Source organism: Mirounga leonina, unplaced genomic scaffold (assembly GCF_011800145.1).
Source record: "Mirounga leonina isolate KUSES-001 unplaced genomic scaffold, KU_Mleo_1.0 Mir_165, whole genome shotgun sequence".
Classification (NCBI taxonomy): domain Eukaryota; kingdom Metazoa; phylum Chordata; class Mammalia; order Carnivora; family Phocidae; genus Mirounga; species Mirounga leonina.
In genome coordinates, this window is record NW_023270415.1 from 36,674,490 (window position 1) to 36,687,489 (window position 13,000).

The following is a 13,000-nucleotide window of genomic DNA, read 5'->3' on the forward strand; positions in this document are numbered from 1 at the left end:
TTAAACATTAGACACTTGATGTTTGTGGGTTTTTTTTTTTTTTTTTTGCCTCTCAATCTTAGAAAGAGTCTGTGCTTAAATATTTAAGCCACAGTATAGTGTGTCAGAGTTAAAAAGGGAAAGCTTTTAAATCAAACTTGGAAATAATAAATTTAGGCTTAGGTTTGCACTTTGATGAATTTGGGAAGAGTCACAGGGGCTCATACTGGCCATCGTCTGGTAGAATCAGAGAAGTAATAATGTTTCCCTTCATGTGTGGTTTTTGCAGTAGGCATGAGGAAAATGCAGACTCTTTTTTTCCTAGGATTCTTCATATCTGCTGCCATTAGTCATACCAACCATATGGAAATAGAGATATTAATTTTAATGAAGCATGCACACATTTTTTAGAGGATGCAGAGGTATGACAGCGGAACTTCTCCTACTACCTATTCTTATGACATTAAGTAACATGACTATCATGGTGTTCAGTAAATGCACATTTCCAGTTTGACCCGTCTCTTTATTATCCTTCTCAAATATTCACTGAGCAATTTCAATGAATTTACTTCAAATTCTTCAAATCAACTCATCATTTTTCTTCAAGATACTTCATTTACCACCCTTTCTTCTTCTATGAATATACTAGAAATTTTGAAAACATCCTTGATATTTTTTTCCTTCAACACACTATCTGTCACCAGACCTTGGTTTTCTTCTATTTTTTCTAATTTTTTTAACATATATATTTTTTATTTTATGTTATGTTAATCACCATACATCATTAATTTTTGATGTAGTGTTCCATGATTCATTGTTTGCGTATAACACCCAGTGCTCCATTCAATACGTGCCCTCCTTAATACTCATCACCAGGCCAACCCATCCCTCCACCCACCTCCCCTCTAGAACTCTCAGTTTGTTTCTCAGAGTCCATAGTCTCTCATGATTCGTCTCCCCCGCCAATTCCCCCCCTTCATTTTCCCCTTTAAAAAAAAAAAATATGCTGATTCATTCATTCTGCCCCACCCTCCCTCACCATTATCAGACTCCTATCACCTAATGACTATATTAGAACATCTTGTTAGCTGGACTGATTTTTTTTCTTGTTTTCTACATGAGCCTAATAGTATTACTAGGTTAATCATTTTACTAGTTACTATTTTAAGTGCTTTATAAAATAGTTGTGGTTCAAGCTTACATGCAATATTCATGAAAAGTACCCTTTTCTAACTACTCTAGCCCATACTGAAAATAAATCTTCTGAAAACTAATATTTAAGGTATTTATTCAATATTCATTTCTTCACATCATCTTCCTATAAGTCACAGATATGATGTACACACAAAATGTTTGTGTGAACCCTGTCCCTATGGAATCCAACCAGGGAGGCACCACAAATTATAACCTCAGGGCTTAGTGTAGTGCTGTGAATGCATTAGATGCCTATTAAACATCTGTTGAGATAATAAATTAATAGAAAGACAATTGTGAAAGAATTTGAAAAGTATAACAACAGAAATCTATGTATATAATGATGATATGGAAATTGGACAGTTGATTTTCCCAGGAGAATTTAAAAAAGGCTTTATAATTTGATATTAAAACTAAGTCTTGAGGGGTGCCTGGCTGGCTCAGTCGGCTAAGCAACCAACTCTTGATTTTGGCTCAGGACATGATCTCAGGGTTGTAAGACTGAGCCCAGCATGGAGCCTGCTTAAGAGTCTCTCTCTCGGGCGCCTGGGTGGCTCAGTTGGTTAAGCGACTGCCTTCGGCTCAGGTCATGATCCTGGAGTCCCGGGATCGAGTCCCGCATCGGGCTCCCTGCTTGGCAGGGAGCCTGCTTCTCCCTCTGACCCTCCCCCCTCTCATGTGCTCTCTGTCTCTCTCATTCTCTCTGTCTCAAATAAATAAATAAAATCTTAAAAAAAAAAAAAAAGAGTCTCTCTCCCTCTGCCCCTCACTCTACAAAAACAAAAAAAAAGAAAGAAAAAATCAATTTTATACACTACTAATATTTTGGTTAATACAAACTAAGTAATGTAGATTTAACCTACTTTAATTAAAATGTTTTTATATTACTCCATTATTGTGACTTTGCTGTACAAAAGAATACTATGCTATTTATAAGTGTTCACTTGATGTACTTAGAAGATCTGAGGGATTTTGCAAAGTTCTTATTTACAAAGACATGATAAAATATTCCATTCAGGGTGACAAACTGCTCTGATTCTTAACACAGAGCTACAGCACTGTGCATGCCTTGAAAATATGCACTGACTGAGGAACCATGGATAATTTTCTTAATCATCTGAGCCAGTAACTTTTCTAGAAAATGATAAAGACATCTATAACTCTATATAACTTCTCTTAAGTTTAATAATCATTTAGTATACTTAAGGCACTTAGCATGGTGGCAGACAATGGAAAGAGCTTCCACCTTTTCTCTTTTTTCTTTAACATTATTTATTGATACAGTTATATTTATTTATTCATTCATCCAACAACTATATGTGCAGTTGCTTCTTGGCAATGTGCAGTGCCCTGAGGATTGAAGACATGTAAGACCCACCCCTGTTCATAGGAGTCTTAAAGTCTACAAAGAGAAAAACATTTAGATAACATTAAGCACATTATTATAGTAGCCAAAGAGAGGCTGTTCATAAGTGTGGAAAAGGGTGTGGTTAATTCCATCAGAGACAGTGAGAAAGTGGAGGTCAAATATTCATTGAAAAGGTGAGGTAAGGACAATTTTGGACTCGGGAACATAATAAGCAAATATACATGGGCCTGTATGGACTTCTGTAAAGTTGAAATGAAAAAATTTGGAGATGGGAGAGCCTGGGAAAACCTGCAGTAGAAAAGATATTTACAGAAATCACACCTTAGAGGATATTCTGTTTTATGGAGAATAAGTTTAATGTGGTAGTCAATAAGGAAGATTAAAAGGATTCAAATGAGATATCAACATGAACATACACACATTAAAAAGAGTCAGTGTTGTTCTTATTTGCAAGTGTAGCACTGGGTAATTCCAGGATTGCCATTTGTCTCAGAGTTATCAGAGATTTAGATAGTTTCTAAGATAATGGTAAAAAAGAATAAGCTGTCGTGAGGGAGGGACCTGTTTATTTTTACAAAGTGGTTATGTTAACTCTAATGGGATTGCAAAGCATTCTCATTCAGCAACATGGATTCATATATTACAAAAGGAAAGCAAATTATGTGAAAATCAAGTAAGAAAGAAACCCCTAAAATGAGAGGTGGTAATTAACTGATAGGATATATGTTAATGAAAAAGAATGAGATTTTATCACCAACTAAAAGTGGGAGAAAAAGTGAAAATGGTGTAAGAAAATTTTCAGATCACTTTGGGTGACTCAGAAGAGAGGTAACTCGTGATGGTATTTACTGAGAAACAAAGATAGGATTTGGAAGATTTATCTGTTTATTTTTATAGGGAAAAGGGAAAGACAATGGGTTCACTTTTGGAAATTCTAATATTCACATGCCTTTTGAGTATCTGGTGTGAAATTTTCAGTATGCCTTAATTCATTTGTTTCTCTATGGATCTAAAATTTTGAAGAAAGTGGCTAAACATATACAGTAGAAGAAGTCATGAATATATGGGTAGATACTGAAATAAAGGGGGTTAATGAGACTACTTAGGAAAATACGTTGAAGAAGAAAAGACAAAGTATGTGGTAACAACCGTACTAACACCATTATTTTATAACGTAGAGTAAAAGGAGCTAGCAAAGGACTGAGGAGCAACAACAGAAAGCAATTTCCTGGATCTCTTACTGGATCTCCTAGATAGGCAGAAATCCAGCAAAGAATGCCTTTCAAATAAGAAATTAACATCAATAGGGCTGTAAGCTGCCTTCAGTAACTGGACTCAGAGTGGCCCACTGCCTTTGGAAACAAAGGGAATGATGGTAACATTTCCCATAATTGTTTCCCTAGAGTTGTGGGAGCAAAGATCTGGTATGAAGGGAAGAGAAAAGATAAGAGGTAATGTTTTATGTCTAGTGTTCTTATTTCCTTGTTACTCATTTTCTTAGGTTTCTGTGAAATAAGATGATAATTTCACACTCTTGGGATTTACCTATAAATTTCCTTCTCTCCCCTCTCCCCATTTTCTGTCTACTGGGATGAGGCAATAAGCAAGAATACCACAACCAGATTGTGATGTGCTTTACTAATATAAACCATGTGTCTGACAATGTCAGACTCTTGAATTAAGTCCAATAAAGTCCCTAACTTATTGTAATTCCCACATTCGAGTGTTTAGTCATGTTTAAATAATAGGAGAAGTGTCAAGTGAGGCTTAAATTATTTTTCTGACTAGAATTAGAAATGAAGGATATGGAAATACAGACTGATCTATTTTCCACTCTTTTAATCGACATATCTTAGCTGGGTAAACAGAGGAAAGAATTTAACACAATCAACCACATTAAACAAAAAACTTCCTTTAGATCATCTCATTACCAATCAACTACATTTAGAAATTGTGGTATTGTTATGCAAATAAAACACTGAAGGGATTGAAATCCAGAATGACGGAGTTCAGAATGTTTTGCTTTTAAGATTACAAATTCAGTTCTAAATCTTGCATTCTTTAGATTATTTTTTATTTTGTTTTCCCACCCTGCAAGAACTAATTTCTTAAGTAGAAGATTTACACAAAGAAATTTAATGGCCAGGCAATTTACATCAGATTACCTATTACTGAGGCTGTAGACATGCAATTTTATATTTTTGAATATTTGAAGAACACATAGGCATTACTTCCCTGTTAGAAATCATGAATGTAAATGACTTATTAAAAAATACATTATTTAGCATTATTTTCAGTGAGTTACTTCAAAGCAGCACATTAATAAGGATCATGTAATTTGAAATCAGGGGGAGGAGAAAGTACACCATGCCTGAAGCTAAAATACATTTTCTCTTCTGACTTTTTTTTTTTCCTGGAAAATCTCTTCCACCAATCAAACCCCAGGATACTAGATTCTAATCATTAAAGAATGTTTAGATGGTAAACAAAATGATGACAAAAAGAATAATAGCTTTGTGTTTTTACAGAACTGTACAGATCAAGGCCAATTGTCAAATAGAGTCCCTAAGTTGTCTGGAGTTTCTTTAACGGCCAATGGTGGCCTATGTTGAATGTATTCAGGCTTGCCAAAAAAAATGAACCCCTCTGAACCTATCCCTATTTAAAATGTAACCCTCAACTATACTTTTAAATTTTATTTTTTTACTTTATGTACACAGAAATTTATTAATTTTGGTAGTTTTATGATAAGGTAAAAAACAGTCCTATTATCTCCAAATACAATCATGCTACTACTCTGTAGTCAAAAAACACTCCACCTATAGTTTTCCCAAGCAACTAATGATCTTTTCATCCAGTGATGGGCAGATTAATGTTTTATAAATGGATATCAAATAAAACCATGTGTAAACATATATTTGTACATACATTTATTATAAACTCTACTGATGTAGAGAATGTATAGCACACAATCTACAAATAATAAAAATTATATTATTCTTTATTATAAATTTTGTGGAGACAAATGATTCTCACAAATTCTTTTATAATTTGCTGAACTTCTGTATCTGAAGTCACACTATGTGTTAATTTTTCACATGATAACCAAACTGTTAGTTGGTATTGTCATTTAGTCAGTAAGATAAAAATGAAACAACAAAATATATGTCTTAAGTGGAATTTAACCATTCAATATGTGGCCTTTTGTGTCTACTTTCTTTCACATGACATAATTTTTTGGAGATTCAGCCATATTGTGGTTCATATAACACATATCAGTGTTTCATTTCTTTTTATTGCCACATACTATTAGATTATATGGATATACTAATTTTATCTGTTCACCAGTTGATGGACATTTGAGTTATGTTCCCTCTAAATACGTGTGCAAATTAAGGGTTGTGAGGTAATAAGACTAAAGGCAAAATGTCAGACATTGGGAAATTTACCAGGGTAACTCCATTTTTTAAGGCTTCTTGGGAGAGTTAAATTGCCTTCCCTAAAAAAGTCTTCTCAGCATTGGAACAGAGGAACATGTTTTTTCTCTTGGAACTTTAACATTATTCATATCTGTGGGATTCTAGTTCAATCCAACATATCATACAATGTACTTGAATATCTCCTGAGATTAACTTTATTTAGCATCACATGCAGAAATAAATCCAATTGAAATCTGTTAATCTTTAATAAATCCCATTACTAATTTAATTATATATTGATAGTAATACCCAAAATACAAGCAAATTCTAATTTTTCATAAAGATACTTGTTAAAATGATGCACAGTCCATAAATATGCTTCTTATCTCAAAGGTAATGGATAATATATTGAGCCCTCTCTAAGAGATAAATAAAATTAAATCCAAAATGTTATTTAATAATTACTTAGGATCGGGCACCTGGGTGGCTCAGTTGGTTAAGCGACTGCCTTCGGCTCAGGTCATGATCCTGGAGTCCTGGAATCGAGTCCCGCATCGGGCTCCTTGCTTGGCAGGAAGTCTGCTTCTCCCTCTGACCCTCCTCCCTCTCATGTTCTCTGTCTCTCATTCTCTCTCTCTCAAATAAATAAATAAATAAATAGATAAATCTTAAAAAAAAAATAATTACTTAGGATCTTTCAAAATCTCAAAACAATGTTCAGCCCCACATTGATGACTTCATTTAAAATACTCAACACTGAGTTGCAGCACTGATAAATCTTCACTTAGAAAAGATGCTTTCTAGTAATGCTAGCATTTCTAATTTTTAATTGTTTTACTGTGAGATTGAGTACACATGAGAGACTTATGAACTAGGCATCTGCTTAGGGACCTAATTTGGGGTATATTTTTTGGAGTAATAATTTACCTTGCCATTTTCTTTTTGATAAAGAAATCAAAAACAGGCTAAGCCTCATGGGCAAAAGTTCTTTTAGGAAATAAAGTTGCATTAACATTTTTTGAGACTCTGGTAGATTTAGTGGCTAAAAACAATTTGGATTTTATAATTACAAAACTTTCTTCCAAGGTAAATCTAAGTTTTAGTATCAGTTTTACTGGAAGTCATAATATTTCTTTTAGTGATAATATATTCAATTTTTTCTCACATTCAATTATAAGGCATTCATGCTTGTGAGAATGTGTTGGAGAGATCTGATCGTGGATCTCGCTAAGATTTTTGGACAGCATCCTGGTTTATCCCAGAAAGCTGTATTTTGAGTTTTGCAACTAAAAGAGCTATATGTTTTATTTCCAGATTAGTAGATAATACATTTCAAATGTTTTTTGACACTAATTTCATTCCTTTGAATAATCCTGCCTTCGTCCTCTACAAATAACAAACTCTTATCAAGTGGCCTGTAGTATGTTTTGAGGTGTCATTAAAATTGCAAAATGGATCAGATGAAAGAAGCAAACTCAGGGAATATAGTGACCATGATGCCCAATTCCTCCCATGTCCATTTCAACTTTCTCTACAAAGCAGAGCTAAAGTTGATGAAGGCAAAGTAATAGAGGCAAAAATGTGCATGTGATATAAAGGGTCAAGAGAGCTAAATTCTTCTCCCTTAAGCATTGACTGGATTTACTGACTCACTATCAATGAATGGAATATGGCAGAAGTGATGTTTCTCACTGTTTCTGTTCCAAGATTGAGTTATTAAAAGACTTGCTTGTGTTTTGAGTGTTTTCTCTTTTTCTCCCTCTCCATTTCTTGTCATTTGCTCAGATAAAACCAGTTTTCATGTTGTGAGTAGCCCTGTGGAAAAGCCCACCTGGCAGGAAAATGAAGCCAATATTTATAAAGAAAATGGGGCCTTTCAAAAACATGAGTTATCACAAAAGTGGCTTTTTTTTAATACTTATTCAATCCTTGTGATGACCACAGCTGAGACTCAGTTTGAGTCAAAACTACCTTGATTCCTAAATCTCAGAAACTGTGTGAAATAGTAAATGTTTAATTTTTTATGCTGCTAAATTTGGGGCAATTTGTTACATTGTAATAGAAACCTAATGCACACTCTGTCAGGATCTCTAGAATGGAGAATAGATACTTACTTTGTTTTTCTCTGAGCTGGGAAGGAGGATAGATATGAGATATAAAAAATGAGGAAAGGGAGAAAACAATTCATTAATTCAGGGGAGTACAAATTAAGACCATGAGATGCCTTTCTGTACTCATTCAGTTGGCAAAAATTAAAAAGTCTGACAATAATAAGAATTGGAAATTTGGGAATAGGTGGGATCTTCAAAAATGGATGTGGGAATACACATTTCTACAATCACTTTAGATATTTTAATATTTACATTTCCTGTAACCCAATAATTTTATTCATAGTTATATATCCAAGAAATACTCTTGCATTTGTGCACCAACAAACATATACTAAGAATTTTCATAACAGCAAGGATAGTAGCATAAAGGTAAAAGTTTGAAATAAATCAAATGCCTATAAATAGGAGATGGGGAAAAATGTTGACTATTTACACAAAGGAAACATAATAGTGAAAAATAGTAAATATGCAAACAACATGGAGAAATCTTAATATACAATATGATGCTCTTTTCTTCAGTTTAAAAATAAGGAAAATAACAAGAGGGTATTGATATATACACACATGCATGCATATATAACCACATTTTAAATAAAAAATTAATAAAGCGGGGCACCTGGGTGGCTCAGATGGTTAAGCGTCTGCCTTCGGCTCAGGTCATGATCCCAGCATCCTGGGATCGAGCCCTGCATCAGGCTCCCTGCTCAGTGGGGGGACTGCTTCTCCCCCTCCCTCTGCTTCTCCCCCTGCTCATGCTCTCTCTCTCTCTCTGTATCTCTGTGTCTCGAATGAATAAATTTAAAAAATTTAAAAAAAGAAATTAATAAAGCAACATTTATTCTAATGATTTGGATGAAAGGATGCAGGAGGATGTAATAGAGAAAAAGCAATGTGTTCACAATAATATATAATCACCAAATAAAAATAATATATGAATAAACAAAAGAATGAATAAGTGAATAAATAAAGATACATTTTACAAAGATCAGATTCCTCTAATATCAGAAATAAGACAAAGATGTTCACTTTTGCTGCTTTTATTCAACATAGTACTGGAAGTTCTAGCCACAGCAATCAGGCAAGAAAAAGAAATGAAGTATCCATATTGGTAAGGAAGAAGTTAAACTGTCACCATTTGCAAATGACATGATACTCCACATAGAAAACCTCAAAGACTCCACTAAAAATGAGATAAATAAATTCAGTGAAGTTGCAGAATAGAAAATTAACAACCAGAAATTGATAACATTTCTATATACAAAAATGAAGCAGAATGAAAAATTAAGAAAACAATCCTATTTACAATTGCACCAAAAAGAATAAATACCCAGGAATAAACTTAACCAAAGAGGTGAAAGACTTGTATGTTGAAAACTATGAAACATTGATAAAAGAAAATGAAGATGACACAAATAGAAAAATATTCCATGCTCATGGATTGGAAAAATTAATATTGTTAAAATGTACATATTACCCAAAGCAATCTACAGATACAGTGTGATCCCTATCAGAATACCAATAGCATTTTTCACAGAACTATAACATATAATCCTAAAATTTATATGGCACTACAAAAGACTCTAAATAGCCAAAGCAATCCTGAAAAAGAAGAACAAAGCTAGAAGTATCACAATCCCGGATTTCAACATACACTACAAATCTGTAGTTATTAAAACAGTATGGTACTATCAGAAAAACAGAAAAATATAGATCAATGAAAGAGACTAGAGAGCCCAGAAATAAGCCCACATTTATATGGTCAATTAAGCTATGACAAAGGTAGCAAGAATATACAATGGAGAAAAGACAGTCTCTTCAACAAAGGATATTAAAAAAATTGGACAGCTACCCACTAAAGAATGAAACCAAACCATTTTCTTATTCTATACATAAAAATGAATTCAAAATGGGTTAAAGACCCAAATGTAAGACCTGAAACCATAAAAATCCTAGAAGAAAACACAGGGAGTAATTTCTTTGACATCAGGCTTAGCAAAATTTTTCTAGATGTCTCCTCAGGCAAGAAAAAAAGCAAAAATAAACTATTGAAACTATAACAAAATAAAAAGCTTTTGCACAGTGAGAAAAACCATTAACAAAATTAAAAGATAACCTATTTAATGGGAGAAGACATTTGCAAACCCTATATCTGATCAAGGGTTAATACCAAAAATATATAAAGAACTTATACACCATAACACCCAAAAACATAATCTTATTAAAAATGGACAGAAGAACTAGAGACATTTTCCCCAAGAAGACATACTGATAATCAACAGATACATGGAAAGATGCTTAACACCACTAATCTTTAGGGAAATGCAAATCAAAACCACAATGAGATATCACTTTATACTTGTCAGAATGGCTAGTATCAAAAAGATGAGAAATAAGTGTTGGTAAGAATATGGAGAAAAGGAATTCCCATGAGTTATTTATGGGAATGTAAATTGGTGCAGTCACTGCAGAAAGTAATATGGATGTTCCTCAAAAAATTAAAAATAGAAATACCATACAATTCAGTAATTTTATCACTGGATATTTACCCAAAGAAAATGATAACACTAATCCAAACAGATATATTCAGCCCCATGTTTATTGCAAACACACACACAGAGGAATGTTAACCACAAAAAGGATGATATCTTGCCATTTTCAACAAAATGGATGGATCTAGAGGGTATTATACTAAGTGAAATAAGCCAGACTGAGAAAGCAAATACCATATGATTTCACTTATACATAGAAACTAAAAAAAATAAAAACAAAAGCAAAAAACAAAACAAAACAACCAATAAACAAAAAACAATCAGATCTATAAATACTGAGGACAAATTAATGGTTGCCAGAGGGGAGGTGGGTTGGGGTTGTACAAAATAGGTGAAGGAAATTGAGAGACACAGCTTCTAGTTATGTACTAAATAAGTGGTGGGAATAAAAAGTACAGCATAGGAAATATAATTCCTGGTAGTATAATAGGGTATTTATGGAGACAGTAACTACACTTGCAGTAAGCATAACATATAAACTTGTTGAATCATTATATTATACAACTGAAACTAATATATCATAGTGTGTCAACTATACTCACACACACAAAAAAAGAATAACAAGGTGCTAGTAAGCTGAAATATTTTAAGAATTAAAAGTATTTTTTTAAGATTTAAAAGATTTCAGGGGCTAAAAACATTAAGATGCTCACAAAGGTATTAAACTCACTATTATTTAATTCATCACAGTGGCAAAAATAACCAAAATAACATAGCATATAATTACTTCTAATCCATTTGAATCAAATAAATCAAAATTACACACACACACATGCTTTTCTTTTCTTTTTTTAAAAGAAGGACCTTAGATGATATTTAATTGGACCACTAAGAAAATTCCTGGGATAAAACTTTTCAAATAAATCCTCTTTTCTGCATATGTCATATTTAAACTAGAAGTCTACTATTACGTACATCTAGAAGGAGACATCAGGGATTGATCTGAAAGGACCAAAAAAAAAAAAAAATTCTGAAAAGTAATATTAACAAAACTAACATTTATGTTGTGTATATATAGCCTTTATATCCCCTGCAAAACAACTATAGATAATTTTTTCCCTTAAGGATATCACTTACTATTTCATCTGCTTATCCTGTTTGTCTTATAATCAATTTATAGGTAAAATTATATAATACATTTCACACTCATTTTGATATCATTCTATATATATTTAATTTTATAATTTGAGCCATGTTTTGTGTGATTTGCCACTTTATACCAGCAATTTTGTATCAACAAATGAAACATTTTACTTGAACTAACCAATTCATGTTATATTCAATTTTATGCAAATAAGAGAGTCAATGTCGCAACCTTTTGAAAAAGTTATCTCCTAATATTAGCGCATTGTAAATGACCACTATTAAACCAGGAATTCTATTTTGTAGTTCGATTGCTGTGCACATTCTCAATTTATTTTTCTTTATGATATAACACTCTGAGCATAGGCTTTGAATACTGTGTGCAATTTCAGACAAAAGCAGCTTTATATGAAAGATGAATTCATATGAGGTAGCCTTATAATGAATGCTTTTAAATCACTGTGAGCCCTGTAAATGAGAAGCCCTACTTTTTTTTTTACTGTCTCTTGAGAACTCATTAAGACAGCAAACACGTTTTGAGAACAATCCAAATCATATGCAGAACTCACTAGCCCTTGTATCAAGAAGATCCACTGCAGAGGAAAACACTAATTTTGAACTAGAAAGTGGTATTAGAGATACATTTAAGCACAGTGGTTCTTTCCACTAGGACTGCCAATTCCTAGTCCTGGGTCTGAATCTAAGTTAATTGATCCCCTATGTTGGTCTTCAATAATGTGTAACTCATTATAATCCTCCATGCAGAATGTTAGGCAATGAGGAGATTTATTGATGCATATTGGAGCAAAAAGATAATATAAATGAATTCTTTTTTGAATCTAAATGTTGTGAATAGGGCAGAGCAAACACTGTTCATGAACTGATTCACATTTATTCTCCTGAAACCTAAAAAAGAATATATCCTCATTCTAAGTGTTTCAATCACATTTATCCTTCACAAACCTTATCAAAATCTCAAAGTAGGTTAGATTGAACTATGTTATACTATCCAAATTCAAGTAAGAGTTGAAAATGTTTTCACCAAGCAAATAATTTATCAAGTAGTCAATAAAAAAGCTAAATCAGAGTAGTGGAAAGAAATCTGGGACTGTATTCAGAACCTGATTTATGTCATCAAAGCCTTCTCTAGATAATTTAATAAGAACAATGACCTTACAGTATATTACTCAGAACATATGAGATAATGTGTTTGAAATCTCCCTTACTTAAAAGTACAGCAAATCTTAGTTGCTTGTATTTGTATCACACAAATATGCTACACAAAAGTGAGATACT